Consider the following 18039-nt stretch of genomic DNA (forward strand, 5'->3'; position numbering starts at 1 on the left):
TGGGGCTGTCTCCACATCCCTATGCCACTGGTAAACAGATAGCAAAAGTGGTTACTATTCTTTGGGCACTAACTAATCAGTGAACTACCTGGTTTGCCACCTGCCTAACATTTTCTGCTTCCTTAAGGTGTCCAAGTTCTCCCACTTCTTTTTCATCTGGCTGAAGTGGAGAGAACAGAATGGGTCTTGTGCTTTTCCTGGGGCCTTTGTTCTTACAGTCTATTAACTTCTGAATGCAGGATGCCCCCGGTGAGTTGTGGATGAGTACCCATAGAGTCCATGAGAGACACACGACTTTGCATTTAGATATAAGTAAAATTTTTGGTCTTGAAAAGCTTCTGCTTCCTAGCTTGACCTATGTTACCCCCTTGCTCCTGTCCCTGACCTCTTTGCTTTTTTTTTTTTTTGTATTTCTGTTCTTGGTGAGACACCAAGAATTTTCAGCTCAACCTGATGGGCTTTAGGGACTCGAGCAGAGGCCATACAAGGGCCATGAAAATGGTGACGGGTGTCCTCCTCTTCACCATTTGCTTATTTCCACTCCAATGGCAAGTTGGATCTTCCTTAAGGTACAGAGATAACAAACAGGCCAAGATGTTTGTCATGGTGATTTCAGCTACTTGTCACTCAGGCCTGAGACTACTGTGGCATCTTAAATTCTGAGAAAACAAATAGATTTAGCTTCGTAGATAGAACTTGAAGGGCACCTGGGTGGCTCAATCGCTAAGCGTCTGCCTCCGGCTCAGGTCATGATCCCAGGGTCCTGGGATTGAGCCCCGCATAGGGCTCCCTGCTCAGCGGGAAGTCTGCTTCTCTCCCTCCACCACCCCCCCTGCTGTGTTCCCTCTCTCGCTGTCTCTCTCTCTGTCAAATAAATAAATAAAATTTTAAAAAATTTGAAAAAAACTTTCTGTATTCTAAGGGAAAATACCTTAACAGAAGATCTTGTAGGTTCATTTTCAATTTCGACATTCCTTTCATCAAGTCCTTTTAGATGTTGAACAGCACTGAAATTTCCCTTATCCTATGCTGTTACCTAACCAGTTTTCTCAAAGTGATCTGATACAATGTTTGATTAAGGGAAATCTCTCTGCTATAGTAACACTTGCTGGCAGCAGCAGATTATTTGAGGCAGGAAGAAGAAAGTTTATAAAACCATACAGTGGAATATTAGTAAATGTATATAATATACAATGCAATATGAAGAAATATATGTAATCACGGTCATAGGAAGGGAAAAGAATAACAAGATATTTTCAACTTAAGATAAATACACATAACAGAAAAAAGATTATGTGTAATAATAGTTTAATAAATATAAAGGTATAAATATTAGTCTGATGTTACTAATTTTGGAAAGGTTCTGAAGCAATGGGATTTTTCATACAATATTCATAGGATTAAAACCTGGGAAAAACAACTTTGTGCAACAGTATGGTATTTTGTAATGAAGGTGAAGATGCATATCCTGAGACATATTAATTGCAGTCCTATTTATATTCACTAGAGAATGTTTGGTACTTGGGCACCAGGATATCTATGCAAAAATGTGCATATTACTACTTTTCTTAAGAGCTGGAATTGAGAAGTCATACAAATGTCCATTATGATAAAGTGGATAAATAGCTTATGGCATACTGATACAACAGAATACTATGAAACAATGCAAATGAACAAATTGGATTTGTAATGTTTTTTAGTTCTTTGTTAGAGAAAAAAAGACACAGACATAGAAAGGTAGCTTTGTAAAGCATAATACATATTCAGTGTAGTGTTTGGATATGTGTGTGTATATACAGTGTCACTTTGACTGCTGTAATAAAATAACCCAGGTTTAATCACAATAGCTAGAAATGCTAATAAGCAGGTGGGAGAATTTTGCTTGCTAATGATACTATTAAAATATGAAAGAAATTTACTCTGATTCTATAGAGGATATATATGTCTGTATGAAAATGCAATAAAAGCAAAGTAGTGGTTGAGGTAACTTTTGTCACAATATTTAGAATGTAATAAAGGAAAAAATAGGATGTAAGTCATTATAAATATGTTGGTTTAAGTTGTCCTTGATGAAGTAGTAGGTGAAGGTGTTCTTTCAGGCTAAGCCCCAATGCTAAGACTGATATAAGTATCCTAAGGCCATGGGGAAGTGTTCTATGACAGTGAAGTCTGCCACTTAGAAAGCTAGGTGAAGTCACATCTGTCATTTACTGGTTTCCCATTTAGCTGCCATCATCATCATCATGTACCTCATTTAATGATATATACTTGAAATGTTTATCTACATAATTTGGACAATGTCTAAGTAATTTCCTGAAGATTTTCATTTTCTTGCTAGCACTAATAATTTTAAAAAAGCTTTCTTTAAGAACTTGGTGTTGTATTTTATTTTGTTTCCCTCTAGCCGCAAAAGTTTGTTTCCATCACTGAATCAGTTAAGTCTGAGAAAATGAATAAACAAGATTAAGAATTCAGGGGCGCCTGGGTGGCAGCGGGAGGCCTGCTTCTCCCTCTCCCTCCCCCTGCTTGTGTTCCCTCTCTTGCTGTCTCTCTCTCTCTGTCAAATAAGTAAATAAAATCTTTAAAAACAAAACAAAAAAAGATTAAGAATTCCGTAGACATATTTAACAACCAATCAGACACAGTGGAAGAGACAGAATCAGTGAATTAGAAGATAACTACTCAGAAGGAAACATTAAAAGATTCAAAAATGGAAAATATAGGCTACAGGGTGAGCGACCTGAAGGTTACATAGTCTATGTCTTCTTTAAATCTCTTTGCAAAGCATAGAGTTCCTTGGAGTCCATCTCTTTATTTTATTACCAAATAATATACAGCTAGAAGCAGTCATTTGATTCCTACAATGTTTTGCCTTATAGCCTCTTCACTCAGATACAAAAGTTAATTTCATTCATTTTCTGTCTTCCAAGATGTCTTGAAAACAGAATTGCAAATATTTCAAAAGTGCCCAACATGCCACCATTTTTATAGCCTCCTCTATCAGTTTCCTCAAAATTAATGCCATATATTTAAGCTTTTGTTGCCATTATAGCCCAGTTCTAGTACCAATTTTTGTACCAGTGAACTTTTATTGTGTAACAGCCACAAAACTCAGTGACAGGTAACAATAAATGTTCATTTCTATATATCTCTGGAGACCAGGGATCTATGTTGGATTTGCCTAGATATATCTGCTGTTTTCAGATTTCCAGTTATGTTTCTAGGGGCTAACTGGAAGCTAGTTCATCAAAGCTGGACCTGATGGAGCAGCTTGGCTCCTCATATCTTCCATTCTTCTCCCTGGACCAGTTCACTAGTCTAGACATAACCTTCTCATGATGATAGTAGCAGTGAAGGGTGAATAAGGCCTGATACAAAAGGCCCAGTGATATATGAGTCTAGCAATGAAAGACTGCTTGTAAAATATATGCCAGCATCTAATCAGCCAAAGCAAATCACATGGCTGAGCATGGAGTCAAAGAATAGAACAGATCATCCCTCTCGTGGTCAGAAGGTACAGCAGTAAAAAGAAGATAGCAGGAGGGGAAGAATGAAGGGGGGGAATTGGAGGGGGAAACGAACCATGAGAGACTGTGGACTCTGAAAAACAAACTGAGGGTTCTAGAGGGGAGGGGGGTGGGAGGATGGGTTAGCCTGGTGATGGGTAATAAAGAGGGCACGTTCTGCGTGGAGCACTGGGTGTTATGCACAAACAATGAACCATGGAACACTACATCCCAAACTAATGATGTAATGTATGGTGATTAACATAATAAAAGTTAAAAAAAAAAGGTACGGCAGTTACAGGCTGAAGAATTGGGACTAACTTAAGGAATCAACCACAGCATCCCGTACATCATAAAAGCAATTCTAAGCCACATTTATGTTTTTGCATATACCTGACTCTCAATTTTCCACTCTTATCTGGAATTCTTCTTCTATAGTAAGATCCTAAAGATTATAGAGAGCTCCACTTGGATTTACATTTCAGAGATGATTACCACTGTCACCTTTTCTGGAATTCTGTAAATTCTGTTTTGTTTTGTTTTTTCCCTATAAATCCCCACATCTTTCCTATGTGTAAACTTCTCACAATTTTCTGCTTATCGTTAAATCTATTCTGTTAGTTCCTTAATGGGTTGCACTCATCTTTTCACTGGAGTCTTACTGGCCAATTTGCTTCGTCTTTATAGGAAATACTGGGCAGACAGTATTTTTATGTGTACTTATGTACACTTTTTTGTTCCTATTTTCTCCCCTCCTAGCATTACTTCTCTGAATTTTACCTTTTGAAGACTCTTGTTATAGTAAGACTTATGATATAAATATGTTTCATTTTTTGATAAAAGCACCTATCATTTAAATTCAACTCACTTTCTTGTCATTGAACAGATAATATAATCCAAAGGTATGTTCCATCATCAAACATCCACTCCAAGTATGAGTTTAGTCCATGGTCATCTTGCCTGGTTCTTTCTCACCTTCCATATACTTTCTTTTAATGTCATATGTCCTAATTTCATATATTTCTTTGCATTTTGATACCCAATACCTGCCATTCTTAACTTCTGAGGTACATTCAGGTACATCTTGAAATTCAGGAATTACTGCCAGAAAAATCTCCATGTTCTGTCAATGCTTTATGTAGTCATCTTAGCAATAAGAGCTCAGAATTTGTAATGCCAGAGCCAGGATTGAGATTCAGGTTTATCTTCTATTTGGGCTAGTATATAAGTCCAGAACTGTCTTAGTTCCAAAATCCTTGTGCTTTTCATTACACAGCTCTAAATTTAGGTAAAAGCAAGTATTAGAAACCAATTTACCTGGGTTAAAGGTACCTAGGTCTATTTCATAATGTAACCATTGATGTTAAAATGTAACTGCAGGGTGTGGATTTTCTTATAGTAGTCAGAGATATTTAAGTTTTAAATCAGAGAAAAGTAACCCATACAGATTTCTATACCACTGAAAATGCCAGGAATAGGGCAACTTTCTGTATGGTTAGATTTAGATGAGTATGACAGCTGTGGCCAAGGCCAAAGATAAGTCTTGAAAATTAGCATAGCCATTCCCAATCTCTATAGCAACAAAAAAATGAATTCTATCACACACATGCACCCTCCTATGACCCCAATATTCTTTACATGTAGGTAGACTCACTGTCAATGATGTTAGCCTTGTTACATTTAATGACCTTCCCTTCTGTTGTAGATAACATAGTGGCCCCTCAATAATGTCCACGTTCTAAATCCCGAGAACCTATGATCATGTTACACAGCAAGGCAAGTAAAGTTGCAGATGGAATTAATGTTGCTAATCAGTTGATGCTGAAATGTGGAGATTGTCTTGAATTATCCAGGTGGGCCTGTTGTAATCCTAAGGATCCTTTTAAGTGGAAGAGAGAGCCAGGAGAGTCAGAGTAAGAGAAGGAAATGGGAAGATGGAAGCAGAGATCAAAAGTACTGTGATTGCTGGCTTGGAAGAAGAGAAGGCACCCTGGGCTTAGGAATGTGGCTAGTTGCTAGGGCTTAAAAATGACAAAAAAAAAAAAAAGCAAGGAATGCAATATCCCCTTATAGCATCCAGGAAAAACAAATGCATCCTTGCCTACACATAATTATATTCCATTTTGGTTTTAGACCAGTGGAACCCATTCCAGGCTTCTGCCCTCCAGAATTGGATAACAAATTCGTGTTGTTTAAGCTACTGTTTGTGATTATTATAGCAGCAATAGGAGAATATACCTCCTAATGCAAAGCACATTGAATTTTTCACCATAGATAGTTTATGATACCTATCTACGTGTTTGATAACAATATTCATGGATTATCCAAACCCTTGATTTCTAGCTTCTTTGCATAAACAGTTTCTGAAAAGAACTGGTTAAATTCCAGAATATGTACCTATCCATGCACTGTAGTTAACTGGCAGGTCAATTTCAGCCAGATAGAGCATGTTTACCATGTCCAAAAATATCTTTCTTTCTATATATTTAATTGACCATATGACTGATACACAAACCTGATTTACTGTTGCGAGATTTATCTGGAAGATTTGATTATAGTCTCCAATCTCAAACACCCTATTCCACAATCTCCAACTTCCAGTCTTACTAGCTGTGGTCCTACTGCCACCCTAGCATGTAGCCAGCCCCAAGAGATTCAGCACCTGGTAATTCAAGATGATTTCTAAGGTAATTGTACAAGGAACAGGATAAGGCTGAGGGTATGTAACCAACCAGCTACGAGAATTATGAGAGAAAGTATGACTGAGAAAAAGGGTCTGTTAAAAAAGAAAACCACAGGCCCCAAATGGTGTCACTTAGACCCAAGCTCCCAAACTTGGGCTTAATACCCAATCTAATTATAGTTTCAACCTCCCCCAGAAATGTAGTCTTACCCAGTCAGTCAGAAAATTTTCCATTAGCACCAACGAGTCTGCCTATTGGGTCCAGTCTATCCCTAAAGAAAGATGAGGTAGTCTGCATAAGACTCTTTGCTTTTCCACCTAGAAAGCAGCCTGACCTAGAACCATCCTTTTCTTTTGCTAAGAACTTTCTTGCCCCCATTCCCCTTTTATAAAGACCTTCCATTTTGTATGATTCCTTGGAGCCCCCTCTATTTGCTGGATAGGATGCTGCTCAATTCATGAATCATTTAATAATGCCAATTAGATCTTCAAACTAGGCTGCACTTGGGTTTTTTAACAGATTTGGTGGAAGCAACAGGATCTGAAGCAAACTTCTGGCAGCATCCAGGGATGAAAAACACAGGCAATGGTACCTGCAAACCCTTTTGAGTTCATGGTCTTTCTCGCCATTTCTGAAGGCTTTGGGTCAGCTCCTCAAGAGGCTCTTTTTTGCATTTGAGCTACCAATCTAACTGACTTTCCTTTATAGGACAGGTCAGCTTGCACTGGCAGACAATTATGCCCAGAGCCAACTGAGCTGGCCTATTTTCCCAGGGCCCAGTTACACTAGCATATTTGCTCAGAGCCCACCTGGGCTGGCAGAAAGGTCTGCCCAGAGCCAAGCCTACAGCCTCTCAGCTGATAATTCTCTGGGTAGGAAAGCTCTGCAAATTTTCGACGGAGTTGGTGGTCGTGCGCACAGGGACTTCTTGTGGCCAGGATGCAGTACTGCCAACATTTTAAGGCGCACATTTGCATGTCTTGTTTTGGGTCGATTAAAGGCTATTTTTAGCAGGGGTCTTTGGAGGCCAAAAAACTGCAAACATTGGTGGGCCCGGGTGAAGCATTTAAAGGTTGCTGGAGAGATTGCCACCTCAAGAAGACTCTCATGGTAGAATAAGTTGGTCACAGAACAGGTTGGACGGACTCTAGGTCACCCGACAACCTCAAAAAAACTGCAGTGAGATACACGGCACAGCACATCCCTTTTAGGTATTAGTTTGGCTTCAAGAAACCCAAAGTCTGAGCTAATGGGATCCTTAAATTCTACAGAGTCAAGCCTGTTACCTTCCGGCACGCCGGTTTATTTTCTGTCTGAGAACTTTAGTCCCAGAAGTTGCAGACATGTAGCAAGATGGAAAAATTTCATGAAAAATAACCTAGAATTACAATGGCCAATATGGGGAACATTCCAATTAGACAAGGTTGTTCATTTAAGAAGTGCGCTTGAAAGGAAGACTTCCCAAATGAAGCAAACAGAAAGGGATGCCTGTTTTAATTGGTGTGCAGAAGCTTCTTCCTAAGGATTTCAAGATTCTAAAATAACCTTAGTGAGAGGCTCGTTACAGAAGGTTATGAGAAATTAAAAACACGAGAGGTACCTAAGACAGGAGGACAGGACCCTCACTGTACCCCTCCACCCTTCTGCCCCTGAGGTCATCCTGGCTACTAAATCTCTATCTGAACTGCCTTTCCACTCTGAAGAGACACGGAAGCAGCTACCTTTAAAAATAAAACCACCTGAGGTGGCAGGCGACCCTCCGGGCTATCTTTCACTTCATCGTCAAAGACTACACTAAGGGCCATAGTTAAAGAATTTTCTAAACCAAGGAGGATCCCCAGAAGTTTTTAAAAGAATTTAAAATCTTGATCTGAGCCCATGACCCCAGGCTGCCAGAGCTTTATCAGCTAGTGCACATGTCGGTAGGACCTGGCGAAGCCCCAAAATGGATGTGGGTAGCAGAACGGCGTAATTCCAAGGATGATATTTTAGTTATTGTGTCTCCAGCATGGTTCTCTTATAAATCAGAAAAAGCTCCCAGAATAGCAGCTCATCTTTTAAAAAGCCATTCCTAGAGCTCCCCCGCCCCCCAGGGATTGGTCTGTTATTCAAACACGCAAACAACAGAAAGATGAACCCGGGGCAGACGTCCCAGCCTCTCTGGAGGTGGCTGGAGGCTCTTCCTTCAGCATTCTGGATTCCAGTCAAGAAATGAGGTCGCCCAGCTTGTTTTGGTCGCTCTTTTTGTAAATGCATTGTCCCCAGAGATCCGTGGGCCCAAAAAAAGGGCAAAGGATAGGACAGGAGGCCACCAACCCGACTGAACTCATAGCTACAGCCGAGCATTTTGAAAGCAACTTCAAGTAAGACGAAACACACATCTGCCAAATTGTTGGCTTTACAGCTACAGCAGCTCCAAGGCCAGAGACCTAAAATAACATCTGGGCCCTGCACATTCTGCCCTTCTAGGACTCTACCGTCAAAACAATGGCCTAAAGATCAGTGTTCTATTTGTAATCAAATGGAGTGCTGGAAAAAAAAAAAATTGTCCTCAAAGGTCCTATGCAAATTCTTCAGTTTGAGTGCCCCCCAAGGGAGGACTCCTATATGGGCCCCTCCCAGGGTTGATAGGACTTGGAGGGATTCTCTGGTAAGCTGTTACCAGTAATTCCCCTCAACAGCCATTGGGAAACTGAAATTAGAATTAATGGAAAACCTTGCCAAATTTTAGTAGATATTGGAGCTACGCTTTCTATGTTAAATCCTGCTCTCATAGGACAACAAATTTCTCTGAGTAGAAAGGTTTCCATAGTGGGGGTTATCTAATGAAGTTCACAGTTTCATCTCAATCAGTACAGGTGACTCTGGGACCTTTTAACTGAGAAATATTCCTTTTTGCCATGTGATCCAGCTCCAGTTAATTTATTAGGTAGAGATCTCCTTTCTAAAATAAAAGGGCTAATACACTTTGCTTCTAATGGAGACTTTACCTTAGAATTTCCTGGTCAACCTGAATCTGATCTTTTATGTTCTTTACAATCTGTTCTTTTTTTTTTTTTAAGGTTTTATTTATTTATTTGACAGAGAGAGGCACAGCGAGAGAGGGAACAGAAGCAGGGGGAGTGGGAGAGGGAGAAGCAGGCTTCCCGCGGAGCAGGGAGCCTGATACCGGGCTCGATCCCAGGACCCTGGGACCATGACCTGAGCCGAGAGCAGACGCCTAACGACTGAACCACCCAGGTTCCCGTATTTACAATCTGTTCTTGATATAAAAGAGGAAGAATCCTAATAAAGTTCCCCTCTATAGCTGAGGTGCCAAACTAAACAAAACAAACAACAACAGCAACAAAACCAAACCTCCCCAAAACCTGTGGGCTGCTTCTAGTACTGACATTGGGAGAATAAAAGTGCAGAGACCACAAAAATTCAGATAGGGGTGCCTGGGTGGCTCAGTCATTAAGCATCTGCCTTCAGCTCAGGTCATGATCCTAGAGTCCTGGGATCGAGCCCCACGTTGGGCTCCCTGCTCCGTGGGAAGCCTGCCTCCCCCTCTCCCACTCCCCCTGCTTGTGTTCCCTCTCTCACTGTGTCTCTTTCTGTCAGATAAATAAATAAAATCTTAAAAAAAAAAAGAAAGAAACGGTGACTTATGAATATTCACAGAGACTAAGTAAAAAACATCATGACCTACAGGTACCACTTGAAGGAGCAACAAGAACCGTGAACTGTAATGTGGTAGCCGAGAGTGGTGTTAACGCCTTAAAATTTGATCACATCTCTCGGTTAAACTGCAATTCTGGTCAAAAGGTGGGGACTGTTCAAAAGAAAACCACAGGCCCAAAATGGTGTCCCTTAGACCCCAGGTCCTAAACTCAGGCTCAATACCCAATCTAAATGCTGTTTCAACCTCCCCGCAGAAATGCAGTCTTATCCGGTCAGTCAGCAAACTTTCCATCAGCACCAATGAATCTGCCTGCTGGGTCCAGTCCATCCCTAAAGAAAGATAAGGTAATCTGCAATGATAATAATACCTTGCTTTTCCCCCAAGAAAGCAGCCTCACAGAGAACAATTCTTTTGCTAATAACTTTCTTGACCTCACTCCCCTTCTATAAAAACCTTCCATTTTATACGACTTCTTGGAGCCCCCTCTATTTGCTGGACGGGATGCTGCCCAATTCATGAATCGTTTAATAAAGCCAGTTAAATCTTCAAACTTACTGTGTTGAATGTTGTTTTTTAACAGGTATGGCTTAATTCCAAATATACAGACACTATCCATCCCTTCTGAGGACAAAATAATGCACTGGGTCATTCAGGTCACAGAAGTAATCAACGCAAAACTTTCCAACTCCGAATACTTTAAAACTTGGAGATCTTCCTCCAATTCCCCCTGCTCTTGTCAACCCACGAAAACTCTACCCTTGATTACACTAACCCAAAGTGTGTGGAAGAAATACTGGACATATTAATAATAGGGCCACATTAAATACCTGATGTAAGGGAAGGAAAGGGCAAGAAAAACCATCATGTGGCCTTTGGTCTTACCTCAGGAATATCATAGAAGCATTTGTTGCCTCTGGTATCAAATTTCCTTGGGTGACGTTATTGTAACACATTTATCTCCAGAATTGGTTGTGTTGAATACGATACGAGTTTTGAATACTATGTGAGTTTTTTGTAATAAAAAAATACTCCATGCTATTTTTTTATATCACTTCCATATTCTAATATTAAACTGGAAACCCCCCCACGTATTTTCCATTGTACGTGGACTACTCATTCAACAACCTCGTTTGCAATTTGTTTTTGAATATCTGTTAGTGGGCCCATATGATTATATTTGGTCTGTTCCAATTTTTAATTCCTTCTATCTTTAGGATCCATTCCTATTCATATTCTTCAGGTATGTGTTGATACAAAATTAGCAAAACATTACACTTCTTTTGGTCTGTATTTTACCTTCTCACACATCACACTTTGTAGCTACTCATTCGGGGCCTTCTGGGAGCTGAGTATGGTTATAGGTCAAAGCACTAAGAGGAGGTACAGATATATCCTGGAGGATCAGCATTCCTCTACAAGGCCACCACCTCGGGGGAAGTCATTATAGGCTTTTGAGGCAAGGGAAAACTAACCTCAGTGAGGGGAGGGAGGCTGCTTCCTCTGACAAAGGAGGCTCAGCAGAATTGAGGGCTTCAAGGTTCCCCAGATTCTTTGAAATCTGCCCATACATCCTCATCCCAAATGTTAGGATCTCATTTCTTGTTAATGAACGCCCACAAACACAGGAGTTTGTGAGGTTGTAAACTCATCTTGCAATGCAATTCATCTATTGTAGGATTTGATTTGGTTTGGTTTTCAGAAATTTCAGCCCTTCTGCTACTGCAGATAAGTTTCTTTTATAACGGTCATAGCAAATTTCTGATCTTTTACCTGAACTCATCATTTTCGTTCTTCAAGTTTTCCAGCACATTTATTTTTTTAGGGGGTGAGGAAGAAGTAGATGGAGAGAGAATTTTTTTAAAGATTTATTTTATTTTATTTTATTAAGATTTTATTTTGAGAGAAAGAGAGAGAGCGGGCACGAGTGGGGACAGGGTAAGAGGCAGAGAGAGAGGAAGAAGTAGGTTTCTGGGCGAACAAGGAGCCCGATGCTGGACTCCATCCCAGGACCCCGGGATCATGACCTGAGTCGAAGGCAGCTGCTTAACTGACTGAGCCATCTAGGCGCCCCTTATTTATTTATTTGAGAAAGAGAGAGAGAGAGAGAGAGAGAGAACACAAGCAGGGGGGAGGGGGCAGAGGGAGAGAGAGAGAATCTCAAGTAGACTCCCAGCTGAGGGCAGAGCCCGACAAGGAGCTCGATCCCAGGACCCTGAGATCATGACTTGAGTCAAAATCAAGAGTCGGATGTCCATCGACAGATGAATGGATAAAGAAGATGTGGTATATACGTGTATACACACGCACGCGCATGCATGCGCGCGCGCGCACACACACACACACTGGAATATTATGCAGCCATCAAAATGAATGAAATCTTGCCATTTGCAACAACGTGGATGGAACTGGAGGGTATTATGCTGAGTGAAATAAGTCAATCAGAGAAAGACATATATCATATGACCTCACTGATATGAGGAATTCTTAATATCAGGAAACAAACTGAGGGTTGCTGAAGTGGTGGGGAGTGGGAGGGATGGGGTGGCTGGGTGATAGACATTGGAGAGGGTATGTGCTATGGTGAGCTCTGTGAATTGTGCAAGACTGTTGAATCACAGACCTGTACCTTTGTAACAAATAATACATTATATGTTAAAAAAAAAAAGACATAATAGGAAAGGAGAAATGAAGAGGGGAAATCGGAGGGGGAGATGAACCATGAGAGACTATGGATGCTGAGAAACAAACTGAGGGTTCTAGAGGGGAGGGGGGTGGGGGGATGGGTTAGCCTGGTGATGGGTATTAAAGAGGGCACGTACTGCATGGAGCACTGGGTGTTATATGCAAACAATGAATCATGGAACACTATATCAAAAACTAATGATGTAATGTATGGTGATTAACATAACATAATAAAATAAAAAAAATTAAAAAAAATTAAGAGTCGGACGCTTAACTGATTGCACCACCTAGGTGCCCCTTCCAGCACATTTAGAAACAACCAAACAACCCCGTTCTACTTCTTCTTTTCACTAATATATTTGATGATAACAACTACTTGCTCACCTTGCCTTCTTCTATAGACACTTGATTGTGGGACTCTATCTACAGATGATAATTTAAGTAATTATTGTCACTGCATGCCATGGATGTCCCCTTTATCATTGGAAAGAAGGTCATGAACGACCTTAACTCTATCTTATGAAAGAAATAATTCCAGATAGCTCAGAGAACATATCCTCAAAGTTTGGTTTCCTTGGAACTACTTCCATGAGCCATTCTTGCATATCGCCACTGTGAGTGTTATGGAACATAGAGTTTATACAGGGAGGGATTAGACCTTACGCCATTGTGAAAGCTTGTGAGGAAGTCTGTAATGGAAGAGGGCTTTGCCTTTGTGTCAGGTTGTGGGTTGGAGGGCAAAGGAGGTCAGCAGTGCTGGCAGTCGGGAAGAAAATCTGGCTGTAAGGCAGAGAAGCAGGATAAACAGGACATAGCAGGAAAAACAGTAACCCTTGAGGAAAAACTAGACTTGGTGTTTGTTTCTAATTTGAACTTCACATTATGTATGCGACACGCAGAAGAAGCATGGCCACATTGCTGTACAGCCTTCCACACAGGGACACTAAGTTGCTGGATGAGCAACCTGGAACTGGACAAACTGCAATCCTGACTGATGCTCCAAGCTGGCAAATCAGTGTCAATGTGCCAAGCAATATCAATTCTTGCCAAATTCAGCCATATATGTAAATACCCCACCCTCTCCTCCAATCCCCTAGCTCCCATTTAGAGTAGCTTGTTTTGCTTAAGGTCTGGGAAACATCATAGAATCAATCAGACTTCCCCAGAAGAATAAAGAAGAATGAATACCTAGGGCAACAAACAAACAAACAAACAAACCCCAAAAAATCCCAAGAAAAAAAACGAAAACAAAAAAACAAACACCCCAAAAGAAAAAGTATGTAAAATGCAAAGGTTGGTGGACATCTATTGGTAAACTATATTACAACAACCAGAAAATGGCATCCGGACTAGTCAAGGGCTCAGAAAAATGGACACTATCTTTCATATACTTCTGGTCAGGTGGTATAGTGGGAGACTCCTTGTGAAGGAGAATTTAGTATAAATATTCATATTATTTATATCTGTATCTATCTACATACACATACATATTTGATACACATATGTACCATACATATTTGGTGTATTTTGGTCCCAATTCTGGAAAGTTACAGAAGTGCAAGGAGATTTAGTCCTACAGACGTGTGTAGTTTATTAAGATGAATACAAAACTCTAAAAAAGTTTTTTTTAAAAGATTTATTTATTTATCTGAGAGAGGGTGGGCACGTGAGAGAGTGCACACCAGTGGAGGGAGAGGCAGAGAGAGAACACTCAAGCAGACTCCCCACTGAGCATGGAGCCTGATTCGGGGCTTGATCCTATGACTCATGAGATCATGACCCGAGCTGAAACCAAGAGTCGGACACTTAACTGACTGAGCCACCCAGATGCCCCTAAAAAGTTTCTTTATGTGTAAAAACATTATAATGCATCAATATAGCAGATCCAAGATGGGCCACTTCGGCATAAAGATTACTTTGAGTTAAAAGTAATTAAAACCCAGGGGTACCCAGCTGGCTCAGTTGGAGTGTACAACTTTTGATCTCAGAGTTGTGAGATCAGGCCCCATGTTGGGTGTAAAGATTACTTAAAAATAAAACCTTAAAAAAAAGTGATTAAAACCCAGCAGATACAGGAAAAACTCTCTGCCTCCCCCACAACTGCCTAAATTTACATTGGAAAGGAGAGCCTGTACCAGGAAGAGAGCTATTAACAGGGACACCCCTTTACCTAAGGAACTGTCTGCATAATAGGACAACCTTGTTTTTCCAAACATCTCCTCTCACCTTCCTGCTAATGGCCTTCCTTCCCTTTGTGTCCTCAGCCCCTCCCCCTCTCCTTAGCTCATATTGTAAGATTCCTGTTGTCTCCTTGTCTTCAGAATCTCATGTCCCCTACCTATGCCTATTACATTTGATTTTCTCCTGTTAAGTCTGTCTTGTGTCAATTTGATTCCAAGTCCTGCTAGAAGGACCAAAGGGCAGAGGAAGGCCTTTCTTCCCATCAGTCTTCCTCCCCTCCTGTGGATGAAAAGGTATCGTATAAAGCCTGAGCGGCCATATTGCTGCATGATGTGGGGCAAACCATTTAAATTCTGTGATCTTCGGTTGCACATTTTCACAATAGAATGTTCTTCTATCTTTACTGAACGATGTATTTGAGAAGCAAATGTGATACCAAAGATAAAAATCCTTTGTAATATATAAGCACGTTATCTAGAGAATAGTGATCAGTATTACTATAATTATCCAAGTAAAGATTATTCTGGTAAAAAATAATTTATTTTTTTTAAACTTCAATTACTGAGATTCATTTTTGCCACATTTCCCCAATTTATGTTATTTCTAGGCACCAACCTTCTATCAGCTTAGGTAGAGTTGAATTATTGGTGCTTTTTATTTGGTTTCTGTTTTAAGTGCTATAGTCAATGATGATGCTAATTGTGATGGTGAGTTTCCATCTCTTAATTCAGTTTTCTACAACAATGTTAATTCTACAGATGGCTCTTAGAAATTCCTGTTTGGGGATTTTCATTTTTTATGTGTATTTTGGAGTAGGACAGAAGATAAACAATGAAAGAATCTCGATTTGCATCTAAGCAAACTAAATTCTATTCTTTCACTCATCTTAGAACATGAAAAGTCATAGGAGGCATTACTAAAAAGAAGAATTATCCACATTTTTTGGCAAGGAAATCACCAACTAAGACATTTTATTTTTATTTATTTATTTATTTTTTAAAGATTTATTTATTTATTTATTTGACAGCGAGAGAGGAAACACAAGCAGGGGGAGTGGGAGAGGGAGAAGCAGGCTTCCCGCGGAGCAAGGAGCCCGATGTGGGGCTCGATCCCAGGACCCTGGGATCATGACCTGAGCAGAAGGCGGACGCCTAACGACTAGGCCACCCGGGCGCCCCAACTAAGACATTTTAAATGAACCAAATGGTTTTCCCAATGTTTGCTGAGGACCAATGTGATAATAGAAGCTGGCGTCTACTGAAAGGAAATGGAAGCCAGGATAAAAACAAAAAGCGCCTCAAAAACTATTTGTTTTCAATCCATCAATTCATCAACAGTGATATTTAGGATGGTAATTTTTCACTCAGAAGAAATTTCAAGCACACAACCTTTTTGGTTGTTGGAACTGTGGAACTCCTAACAAGTATTTGCAGAAATGGACTGATTGGAATAATGAACTGCATCAACTGGGTAAGAAAGAGGAAGATCAACTTCATTAGTCTTATCCTCTTCAGCTTGTCCATTACCAGAATATGTTTCTTGATCATGATGCTGACTGATTCACTTCTACTGGTGCTCTCTGCAGATCCGCATAGCACTGGTCAAATTGAAAAAGTTAATATTCTGTTTTGCGTAATGATCAACCACTGAAGTGTCTAATCTGACACCTTCCTCGGCATCTTCGTATTTCCAGAAGATTGCTACTTTTTCCCATCCTCTTTTCTTTGGTTGAAGTGGAAAATAAATAGGGTGATTATTAGTATTTTTCTGGGGTCTTAACTCTTTTTTCTTTTTAGTTCCCAGTGATAGGCCACATAATTCCTGTTATTTTAAATTTAGAGTCAAGACATGGAAGATGAATATGTATGAAACACAAAGTATTATTTTCTTAGTGCTCATCAATGTTCAGATTACCATCCCCTTACCTTTTTCCATAGCATCATTTCTTCTGCTACTTTTTTCTTTTTGCACACATATCAGGAGGATAGCGTTTAATATCATAGGGTACCAAGATCCTAACACTGAAGTTCATGTAAAAGCCATGACAATGGTGACTTCCTCCTCTTTTTAATTTATCTTGTGCTGATTCTTACACAGGTTTCTGTTGCCAAACTGTTACCAGGTCAACTGGGGAGACCCCGTGCCCTGAGACTTCCACCCGGCCCATCCTAAAGATGCCATTGAAGGCTCTTGGTCTCGTCATGAGAAAGAATTTAAGGACAGTCATAGCACCGTGGATGAGTGGTACAATCAGGAAAATTTGTTAAAGTGAAAGTACAGTATCGAGTTGGGAGAGTGGGTGAGAGAGAGAAAGAGAAGGAGGGAGGGAGACCGAGAGGGAGGGAGAGGAAGGGAGAGGGAGAGGGAGGGGAGGGAGGAAGAGGAAGAGGAAGAGGAAGAGGAAGAGAGGAAGAGAGGGAGAGAGAGAGGACCACAGGGCTTCCAGTTTCTCTTTTATTGACAGCTGTTAATAAGGGGGTGGAATATTCATTACTTGAGGTGGGGATTTCTTGGAGGCAGGGTTTCACACCTTTTCTTCCTTGTTTGGTCAAAGGTTTCCCCCGACTTTGTCAGCTATCTTGGGCCTGTCTGGTTTGATCCAGCTTCCTGTGGCTTGGCTTTGGAATGCTAGCTGGACAGGCTTCTGACTTTCCCAGTAGCTGGCCATGACTTCCTCTTCACTGGTCTTCAGGCATCCTGTTACAACCTAACTAACTGCCTCTAACAAAATCCTGAAATCAGATTTATACCATGTGCAGTAAGCCAATCTCTGAGTCACTGGCTTTGATGTAGAGAAAGTTTTATTTTTAGAAGGAGCCCAGTGAGTAGGCAGGGGAACACTCCCAAATCTGCTTTGTCTTGACCGAGGGACACTTTAATATGGGGCTAGCAAGGTATGTGGGAGTTAGGACAGCGACTGGATGGGCCTTGAAACTTCTCAAGGGGAGGCTCAAAACTTTGAGATTTCAAGGTGTTTTGGACTTCAGGGCTCTCTCTTGGGGTTGTGGTGCATTACATGTTGTGACCTTAGGTCGGCAAAATAGACATTATAAGGTAGCCTCCCTCCCTGGTTCCTGTAGTATTTTTGTTAACTTCAGCATTTGTGGTGATATGGAAACGTTCCTACTTTGATCTAGAGAATGTTAAAAGGGGAATATAGTAGCATTGGTAAGTGTAGTATAACACATAGTATAGTATAACATTGGTGTAGTAACAATGACATAGTAACATTACTGAGAAAAACAAAAATGGAAGATGTAAGGAAGATTCAAACCAAGGCCACTCTGTGGATCATTCTATCAGGAAACTCTTTAAAGGTAGT

This window comes from Callorhinus ursinus, unplaced genomic scaffold (assembly GCF_003265705.2).
Source record: "Callorhinus ursinus isolate GAN/ISIS: 27379988/994484 unplaced genomic scaffold, GSC_fseal_2.0 scaffold27, whole genome shotgun sequence".
Classification (NCBI taxonomy): domain Eukaryota; kingdom Metazoa; phylum Chordata; class Mammalia; order Carnivora; family Otariidae; genus Callorhinus; species Callorhinus ursinus.